This window comes from Cygnus atratus, chromosome 25 (assembly GCF_013377495.2).
Source record: "Cygnus atratus isolate AKBS03 ecotype Queensland, Australia chromosome 25, CAtr_DNAZoo_HiC_assembly, whole genome shotgun sequence".
NCBI classification, from domain to species: domain Eukaryota; kingdom Metazoa; phylum Chordata; class Aves; order Anseriformes; family Anatidae; genus Cygnus; species Cygnus atratus.
This window is the reverse complement of record NC_066386.1, coordinates 4005407-4016034: the sequence shown is the minus strand read 5'-3', so window position 1 is coordinate 4016034 and position 10628 is coordinate 4005407.

Below are 10628 nucleotides of genomic sequence, written 5' to 3'. Positions count from 1 at the left end.
AGGGACAGAAATACATCAAAGGCTGGGAAAAAACAAACAACAGAGCTCATCAAGATCTCTCTGACCTGGACAATCTCAGGAAGAATTTGAGCATTTTAACATTTTTCTGTGCATCCAAGGGCCCTGGCAGAGGTCAAGCCAAAGGTTTTTTGGTTTGCGGTAGTGGACCTTTGCTCTGAGAAAAAACCTCCCTTTGCTCTGAGAAAAAACCTCCACCCTGATGTCTGCCACCAAGGAGCAATTTGCCTCTGCAACCCCCTGAGCTTATAAAAGCTGGCAAAGTTACTGGGTCACTTCAGGACAGACAAGATTGGATTGATGGTGATACCTCAGCCTGGCATGAGCATAATGGCTGTGTGCATTAGTTACATTTGTGCATGTTTTTCTTCTTTCCTTGCTAAAAAAAAAAGGGAGGTGTACAGAGGGCAGAGCTCCATCTCAGCAGCTGGGGGGCTATTTACCTGTCAGTCTCTCAGTGCTCCTTCACCCTCTGACTGCAGCAGGACATCCCCATCACGGCACCATAGAATCATAGAATTGGCCAGTCCTGCCAGCCACGGTAAAACTGAACCCTGATGAGACCTGCTCAGCAGCAGGTATAGCCTGAAATACAGAAAATTCACCAAAAGACCCATGCAGCAGCAAATAGCTCTTATCCACCAGCCAAGCACTGGGGCAGTGGCAGGTGAAGACTGCCGGTTGTTTCTGCTCCCCCTTATTTTGGGGCATCTGTGGTTTTGTTTGCAGTTCTCATGCAAACCAGAAGGCAGTGGAGTCAGGTCTTGCTTGTGTCCCCTAGGTGGCATCTATAGACTGTGCCATGACGGTCCCAGCGTTTCCTCGGGGGTACCCTGCTTTCTGAAACTCGGCGCGGCTCTTCCCACCGGGCTCGATGTTGACTGCTCGTGTTTGCAGCCAAGGGGCTGAAAAGCCACCAGCCCTCCCTGGCCACATCTTCTGGGTTAGTAACATCTCCACTGGCTCCAGCTGAATTTCACCCCTCCCCTGATGCTCATATCTCCTGATGGATTCACCCTGTGAAATTCCTGCTTGAATACCACGTTGGGATCCTGCTCTGCAATTCACCCTGTTAAAAGCATTTATATATGTTATAGAGGCTCTGCTTTGCCTCTATAATGTTCTTTACAAGCTGGGAGTTAAGCTTAGTTTGCAATATGGGAAATGAAAGCACAGAGGAGCCCTAATATGCCCAAAGCCATGGAGCCGAGCAGATTGCTCATACGAATGAAAAATCCTGGAAAAAAGCCTGATTTCCCTCACTGCCCCTGATCCACAGCAGATGTGGAGGAAATTGCATGGGGTGATGCTGGTCCAGATCCCTCTTGTGATGTGGGGATTGGCCTTTGGGCCTCCAGTTTGTTTTCACCCAGTTTTCAGGCTAACTTCTGAAAAGGTTCCCGTCTGCCTGGGGTCTGCATTTCTGCAGCTGTCACCGCTTCCCTCCTTCCCAACACCCCTCCGGGGACCGTCACAACTCAGTGCAGCCAGGCTGGAGGCAACTGCCCCTGTGTGCTCTGCCCAAACCGGGAATGGGAAAGTGAAACTGCTGGGAAATCCCAGCTCTGAAATGCAGGTGCTAAGGAAAAAACAAGCAAACACAGACCCCTTCAAACAAACATCTGCTGGATTAAGCTCACAAATATCACATTGCAGGACCCGATGGAATAATCCTGGACTTTGACATCTCCCCCCTAGAGGATAGTGGGTGGTAAGCAGAGTGGTTTGGGGTCACGGTCCGGGAACACAGCAGCCACTGCGCTCCTGTGCACCTGTGTCTGGGAGCAAACTCCAACAAGCCAGCTCATCCTTCCCTGGTCAAAAGGAAGAAGGTGCCTCAGAGAGGCTACGCTGTGACCTACATCTACTTACAGGAGGGCAGGAGGTTGTCCTGGACATCCTGCTTATCGAGCACACGTGTGAATTTGCTGGGGAGAAGCATGCTGCTCACAAAGGAATGGGGTGCAGCAAGCTGCAGCACTGGCTCAGCAGCTTGGAGCGTGACATAAATCACCACCACCGCTCCATCCACTGAGTGTGCGGGATGCATGTTCCCTATAGGTGCTCCACACAGGGTAACAAATGTCTGATCTCTGCCAGGAGGCAGTGACAAATCAGCAACGCGTTTAGCTCTGACCTCCTTGCACATGGCACTGCTCAGGAGCTGGGGATTCAGCCACAGCAGAATCCACTGGGACATGAATTGGCCAAGGACGAGGACACATCCCTGCTCTTTTAGAAATTTTATCTTGCTAAGGCATTTCTTATTTCTTGTTATGGGGTTTCTAAGGGCACCAAGACCTGAGAGCATCTCTCTGGGGCTGGACCAGGCTCCCATCCTCTTGCAGAGCCTCGGCTGCAGCGTGCTCCTCATCCCAGCAGCCCAGAGAGGTCCCTGAGGGTCCCTGTGACCATGGCCATGTCCATAGGAGCAAAACGAGTCTGTGGGGGACACCCTGACCTGCACTGCTTGTGCAGGAGGGAGGGAGGATACCTCTTGGCAAGACCACCACATGATGAATTACCAGTCCTGTGACCAGGCTGAGGAGACAGAGCAGGTGATGCTGAGAGAGCCAGTGCATTTCTGGGCTGGCATTAGATGTAAGAAAGATTAACCAGTGCTAGAAATCCCAGGAATGGAGAATAACCACACTGGAGGCCTGGGTGAGCAGCCCGAGCAGCCACTGCATCCACGTCCTGACAAGCTTCTCCCTGCCACCCCCCTGCCTGCTGCTCCTTGGCTAATTTTAGGTTAAAGGAACTTTATCAGCTACCGAGCCTCCAGCGTGCTCCAGGCACTCTGTAAGAACCCAGCCTGCTCCCCGTGGCTTTCCAGAGGGAAAAATATTCAAGAGGTTTTGAGGGCGGCAGAAGTGACAGCTTGCTGCAAAGCAGCCACAGCTCCTGCCTTGGAATAGCCTGGGAAAAATATCTCCTGGATCAGAACTTCTTGAGGACCATTTCTGGGCATCACTGTGCCTGTTTTGGCCCCTTCACCTTTAGGGAAGACTCTCATTTAATGCTGGAGAATGCATCCCAACTGCCTAGAAGGCCCCAGCTATTAAACAACCTAAATTTCCAGGTGCTTTATACAAAAAAAAAAAAAAAAATCCACTCTGGGCTTCTTATCCTCCCAGGTTTGGTTCCTTTGGATCATGTTTCCTAGCTTTCATTTCCTATTTTTCCTGTTTGAACAGAAGGAGACTAGGAGACTAGTCCTGAAAGTTCAGGAGCTGGAGCCTGAACACAGACCAATATGCTGGGGCTCCCAATAAACCTGAGCAATATGAACAGCTCTGCCCTGAAAGCAAATGAAACTTGTTCCCTCTCATGGCCATGCTCCCAACCTTGAAATCAAATGAAACTTGTTCCCTCTCATGGCCATGCTCCCAACCTTGAATGTGGCAAAAATTGCATCTTGCACCTTGCTAGGCTCACCTTCCAGCAGGAGGTAGCTTTGAGCAGACCAGTGCACTGAAGTGCCAAGCTGGAGCCAAAACTTGCAAAAATGAGTTAATTCCAATGCATATGCTCAAGCTAATGGGAATGCGGAGACTTGTGTTGAGTCATCCTGTGGTGCAGCAAAATCACAATTAGAAAAAGACCCAGGAGACCACATCCCTGCCTGGAGTGGGTGTGATTGCCGTTCTGTAAAGTGGATGAAGCTCACGCGTGGGGAAGATGGACTGTGTCTGGTGGAGCTGAGCGCGGTTTTCTTCTGCTCATAGGTCATAGTGATGCCAGCACACCTTCTGCTGGCACACAAACAGAAGCAGCTCCAGCTGCTGCCCATTTCCTTCCTGCACAGAAGATCTAAACCTGCTGCTCTCTGTGCTGCCATCACAGCTGGTTTCTGAGCTGCTTCTCTTGATAATTGACAAAGCACAAGCAGCAAGATTGATCGGAGAATGGAATTAGATTCTGAGGCTGCTAGCTGCATGTCCCAGCACCCTGGAGACTGTAATCGCCTCAGTGAGCATCAAAAAGTAGGGAAGATGGACAGGGAGAGAGGAACGAGCTGTAGCAGATATCTGCTAATGCCTCTGCGAGGCTCTGCTGATAGATTCAGCCCCGTGGAACTGCAGCGTGGAGAGGTTAGGGGACAGTGTCCTTTCTCAGGGCAGCATACCCAGTGTCGAGCAGCTGGGGGTGAGGATGTGGCAAGGGAGGACTTGCTCTCCCCCTGGGCACCTCCAAACCACAACGCAGACTGGTGACCTTGCACTGCCTGGGCTGAGCACAGTGAATAGGGGGACTGGGTTTTTCTGCAGCCCAGCATCAGTGCAGATGGAGCCTGACCCAGAGAACGTTCTTCCTGCCAGAGGGTACCCCTGGATACCCAAGGTCAAAAACTCCCCGTGCAGAAGACTGGGTGTGAAAGATGCCCCCGGCTTCATAAGTGGTCCCATCCTAGACATCCTGGGATGTGCACAGAGGAGGTAGGGAGTCAGACTGTGAGCAACAGAAATCTTCTGCAAGTGGTGTCTGCTGCTTTGCAGAGGGGTGGGAAAGGAGGAGAAGTGGAACATGTAATTCACTTTTTCCTTCTCTCCTCTCCTCTCCTCTCCTCTCCTCTCCTCTCCTCTCCTCTCCTCTCCTCTCCTCTCCTCTCCTCTCCTCTCCTCTCCTCTCCTCTCCTCTCCTCTCCCCTCCCCTCCCCTCCCCTCCCCTCCCCTCCCATCCCCTCCTCTTTCTTCAATCTCTTCCTCTCATTCTATTATTCTATTCTATTCTATTCTATTCTATTCTATTCTATTCTATTCTATTCTATTCTATTCTATTCTTCCTTCATTCTTCTTCAGCCAGAAAATGTCAATGCACTTCTCCAAAGGCCGCTCTACCCTGTTATTAACTGCTCTGCAGAAGCAATCGCTGCAGTTGCTACAGTGATGTTCCGTGTGCATGGAGGTAGGAGTGGGCTGCCATGCACGGCCTTCCCATTCACACACGATGTCCACCACAAAGACATTCAAAAGCATATGTCAAAGAGGGAAACACATCCCCCATCCAAACTGGATTCCTTTCTACAGACCAGTTTTGTGATTTCCTTCCTCTTTAACAAACTTTGGTTGACCCTCAGTCAGCAGTTAATTTTACTTAATGAAGGCAAACTCCTGCTTGATGGAGTAAAACATTCACGAGGAACATAGTTAACAAACTGCCAAGTTCTTAAACTCTATGGAATTGAGCATTGGTCCTCTCTATGCTCCTGATGGTCTTCATAAAGCAGGAGAGCAGACCAAAAGAAACACCCATGACTAACCTTTCTTATATTTCCCCAGGTGAAGCAGCAAGAATCTACAGGATCACAGTTATCATGTTCCTGGAGAAAAACGTCTGATAGAATTAGGATTTTTACCTATGTGGCCAAACCATTTTATCACAACTAGTAGGCAAGATAGCTATCCCATCACTTCTCAGATCATCCACCTCATTCATATGCAAGCCATGGCTGGAGAACCAGAGGATGTGGAAACCTGGGCTTCATCAAATATCAGGAGATTGCCTGTGACATTATTATAAGGAAAAAAATGTGCCAACGTTCCCAAAGACACACACAATAAAAATGAAATAAATGTGGAGAGGATACAGAACTGCTCGACACTTTGTCAGACTTCTTTTGTGGCTGCCCTGGCAAACTGTTTTGTACCAGCATCAACCACATTAACCATGAATATTTTCCAGAAGCCACGGTCTTGGGCTCAGAAGAATGGAGGAGAAGGGCTTTGGGGGATGTAGCCTTGCAGAACATCAGCGGAGTTCAGCTTGGGGTTGCAATACCCTAAAACCAGATGGAGATGGATGGGGCCTCATACTGGCCTTGGGTGTTGAAAAGAGACCTCTCGTTAAGAAATCATCTACCCTCTCATTAAGGAACAAGAGAAGGAAGAGGAAACCTTCAACGAAATCCCAGCAAGAGCATAAGATCTGCCTGAGCAATTGCCTGATCTGGGTCCCCCTGTCCTCCCATACCATTCCTGGCAGGCTCTTGCTCAGCCTCCCAAGCCCATCGACCCCAAGGGCACTGGGCCATCTGGTCTCTGCTCTTCATGCTACCATAAGGATGCTTTTTATAGAATTTTCCATTATGTTTGTGTTTTTACTTTATTTTTATTTTGCTGCTTTTTTGCTCTCTGCATAGAGGCCCCGTGCGTCATTCCTTCTGGGTTTTATTTGATTGCCTTTTGGAGGTGAGAAGATTAATATTTCATCAAATGTACAGGGAATAAATAACCAGATTTGAAAGACATCCAGAGTCTCTCCTGCCTTGACTGGCATTTACGGGGCTGAAGAATGGGGAGGTATTTTTACAGTGAGACATTTCTGAGGAAGCCACAACCCTTGCTGTGATCTCTGCAGGACATTTCTATTGCTTGTGGCACATCCATACCCACGATGTGGTCATGCCCAAAGTGTGCGTTAGCTGCAACATGCAGCACACTGTGGATGTGGCTTTTCACCCCACCTTGCCAGTGGCAGGTCCCCTGGGGGCATAGGTATGTCCCCGTGTCAGCAGAGCTGCTCTGGCTACTGTCCGTGCAACAGCATCATGTACACCTATGTAACACTGCCACGTACATCAGCGCAACCAAACTTTCCTAAGAGAGATGTAGACAAAAGCAGGCTGGATGGATGCTGGCAGGTTCATGCATCTCTGTCACACAGCTCATGAAAGCAGAGCACTTTTGGCTGATGGCTCATTGGGATGAGTCTCTGGTGTAAATCTGGGGAGTTTTTCCCAATCACAAACTGTGGCATTTTGTCTGATAGGGAACACGAACATGGCAATTGGCAAATTTGGGTTGACTTAGCTAAAAGCTTTTTGATTGAGGAAAATAATAATTATGACTATTATTGTGATTAGTTTAGCATCCTGTCTTGAGGTTTAATTAGCTGTAAAACAAAAGCTTTTCTGTTCCCGTTCTTTTCAAAACTGACACTTCCTCCCAACAGAAATCTGAAAAATATGACAAGCTATTTTAAGAAGCTCAGAAATCAAATGAGATGTTCAGTGAGATCCCAGATCTTTGTGGGTTTCCCAGCTTCCTTGAGTTTGCTCGCTTTTATTTGCAGATGCTGTCTCAGCGTTTTTGTTGACGTGATGTACTGATGCACACAATCTGGGAGAGGGAAAAGAAAGCATGGGAGGGAATTATCCGTGCACTGAAGGAATTGGTCGTTTGCTGCATGGAGCAGTGAGTCAGAGCAAGACTCAGCACAAAGTGTGTCCTGGCTGGCTTTTCCTTCTCCTGGGAGTACGCTGGTTTCTCTCCCTGCATGACTGCATCGACAACTCCAGCCTCTCTGGTAGAGTTTGATGGGATGAGCAGGGGTCTGAAGTGTCTGGAGGCCACCCAAGCCTTTCTCAGGGTCTTCAAGACCAACGAACCTTTCTGCCAGCACAGCTCTAAGTCATTAACCATTACAAGTGGTTGTGGGTTGAGCAAGGAGCCTTCAGCCTCCCTCCCCACAATGTATTCAGCAGGTCTTTGGATTAAGCTTTGCCCTGTAAGGCTTGCAGGGACAAAGCAGGCTATATGGAACAGTTAAATACAACAAGACTGGCCAAAATTTGGAGCACAGTTGTACAATGTCTCGGTATGTGGAACACCTGGGCCCAGCAACCACTTTTTTTTTTGCAGATAGAATTAGAGAACATCTTCTTCCCTTCTCTGCAGGTCCAGAAGGAGGAAAAATGGTCAAAGCTTGGAGAAAGAGCCTGAAACTGGATTTTAAAGCAGCTCCGCACTGTGACAGCATTTCCTACACCAAACACCACACTAAAAACCACCCTCTGCTTTCCTCATTGTCACAGGAAAGGAACAGCCCCAACCAACCAGAAGGGAAACTGAGGCCCATTGCCAATCTTGGCTGTGTTTTCAGATGAAAAGCCAAATTCCACTCTTCTACCAACTTGACCTCTATGTCCATGACTCTGGGGATTGCTTTTTGCCTGCAGACGTCCCAGTTAGAAGTATCAAGTACCCGTGGCCATCACTGCTACCAGTGCCCCAAGGGGGAAGTGGGGACACGTGTGCCAGGTTCCCCAAGGGCAGGGACCTGCTTTGGTCTTGTCCCTGTTGGCCATGTCATGCTGAATGGGTGCACAGAGCAGTCCCAAGGGGGCTGGGAGGATGGCTGCAGGGTGACAGGAGACAACAGAGGAATGCTGCGGTGGCGTAACTCACACAAAGAGCCCCAAAAAGCAGCCATCCTGGAGCTGCTTGGAAACAAAAGCATGTGCAGTTACATAAAATAATAATATATCAAAGGCAGATAAAGTCAGGCTAAATCGCTCCTCTCCCCCCTTCCTGGAGATCCAATATTTCTCTTCATTTTCCCCATCCCTAATACCCATCTCCTACGTTTGTCTCTGCGCCGCACCAAGGAGTTTGAGATTAACCATGACGAATGGACTGATTTCCTTGTCTCAGGGACTGTTTTATTTTTCCTTTGCCACATCTGACAAGTTGCATTTTGCTATAAATCCCCTCAATTAGGCCTTTAAAACAGCACTGCAGTCATTTCCCTGATATATGGGAAAGGAATTATCTTCAGGTCCCTGGCAACCAATTCCTTAACTAAAAATAGTTGGTGCTCACTTTGGCTTTCACCCCACACTCCGGGCACCTGAGATGACAGTGGCTATTATCACATGTGTCCTGGCCTGGACATCATGGGATGGCTACGGACTAGCCCCAGGAGGATGAAAATGGTGTTTTCTCCTGGCATTTCTGACCAGCACACGCCACAAAACCTCGCTTGTGGCGTGAGAGTGAGGTGCGACTCAGCACTGCTGGGGACCGGGTCAGACCTGTGGCTATTGGCAAAGGGGTGAATGCTCACCCAAGCCTGATCCTGCAAGGATGTGGGAGCAACACCCACTTAGGCAGTGTCAATCCTACAGCTCATGAAGTTCAATACCAAAAAAAAAAAAAGCCATTACCAGAGAGCTGAGCTGAATTTGGGGCATGGTGTGGAAACAGGGTCCCCAGTGCTCCTGGCTGCAAGGTGCCTCCTGTGCCTCATAGACGTCCCCAAAACCAGAGCATGGAGCCATGTCCCAGCCCCATGACACTCTTGGGGAAGGGGCTGAATTTTCCTGCCCATGGGGAAACGCCAGCAAAAATTCTGCCTTGCCCCAGCAGACTCAAGCCCTGCCTCCTCACCACCAAAGAGGGATTTTTCCTTTAGAAAGTTTTGAAGTGAAAGGCAATGCAGAGGTAGCTCTGGAGCTTGTCTTGTCCTGTCACTTCTGGGGGGTAGGGATGTTAGGAGACTTAAGAAACAAAGAGTTTCCTCAATTTATCAGAGCTTTACATATTTTCAAACTTATTTTCCAAAGCAGTGACACAGTTGGTTAAATCCAGCTAATGCCGGAAGATTTGCGTCTGGGTTGTTTATTCCCTTTAATGACTGGGCTGGGAGCTTTCACCCTTTGAGCTCTGGGGTGGGCCATTGGTTGCAGCCCTGGCCAGCCACTCACACCTTGGTCCAGCAGATGCAGGATGTTCACCTTGTCCATGCTCTCTCCTGTGCTTCAGAGGCAGAAAGTGGCTCAGCGAAGATGGATGGAGGCTTCGGCTGGGAATCCATCAAAGGACGCTGCCCTCTTATTGATCTGTCTGCCACGTGCTGTGGTCAGAGGCTGTGACTGGGACAAAGAGGGACGCATAGTTCTACACCCCACAAGGAGCTGGCAGCAGAATCAGGAAGGGGAAATGTCTTTCATACCCCCCAGAATGGTGACCCCGAAGGTGATGTCTCCCATTGTCCCCTTCCCAGCAGCACACCTCAACTCTCCTTATTTTCTCAAGGAAAATGGATCCATAACTTGCTGCCTGGATTTCTGCTGCCAGGTCATTGGGCCAGGCTGCCCAGGGCAGGTGCATCAACCATGGCTAGAACAAACACCCCAAGCCCGAGGTGGGTGCAGAAGGGATGCCCAGAAACTGCTCTAGCTTCACCCAGAGATTCATCCAGCTCAGAGGTGGACCAAAGCTTGGCCATTGTGCCCCCAAGAGATGTGGGACACCACCCCAGAAGCTCAGGCTGGAGGCTTCCAGGCAATGGCACAGAACAGAGACCCCTTAACATCCATGTTTTAGGCTAGAGGGCATTTGTTAGCCCCAGAAGCATTGTTCAGGCTCCCCTGCATCACCCCCCCCCTGCTCTCCCCCTCCCCAGGACACATGTCCGCCAGACAAGTGCCCCCCGCTGTCAGTTCAAGCCCCACTGCTCCCGCCCCATTGCTTCTGCCCCTTCTGCCACCCGTCCTATGTGAAAAACAGCCCTCAAGCAGCACCCCCCTCCATGACTCAGTTTGTCCTGTTACGATCAAATATCCCCAGCACATCCCTGCTGCATGGAAGGACCCACGTCCCCTCCTTGTCCCTACAGCATCTCCATCACGAGGAGGGGCTGAAGTCCATTCTCCCCCATCCCTTTGGGAAGTGGAAAGGGGCTCCCACCTCCCTCTGATTCACCAGCCGGTTTGCAAGGAGCTGCCAACTGCAGCAGGGACGGGAGGGGAAGCTTCCCTTTCCCCTGACCCTGTGCCAGAACAAAATCTGTGAATGCATCAACCCCCCTGCAAACTGCAGCCCAAA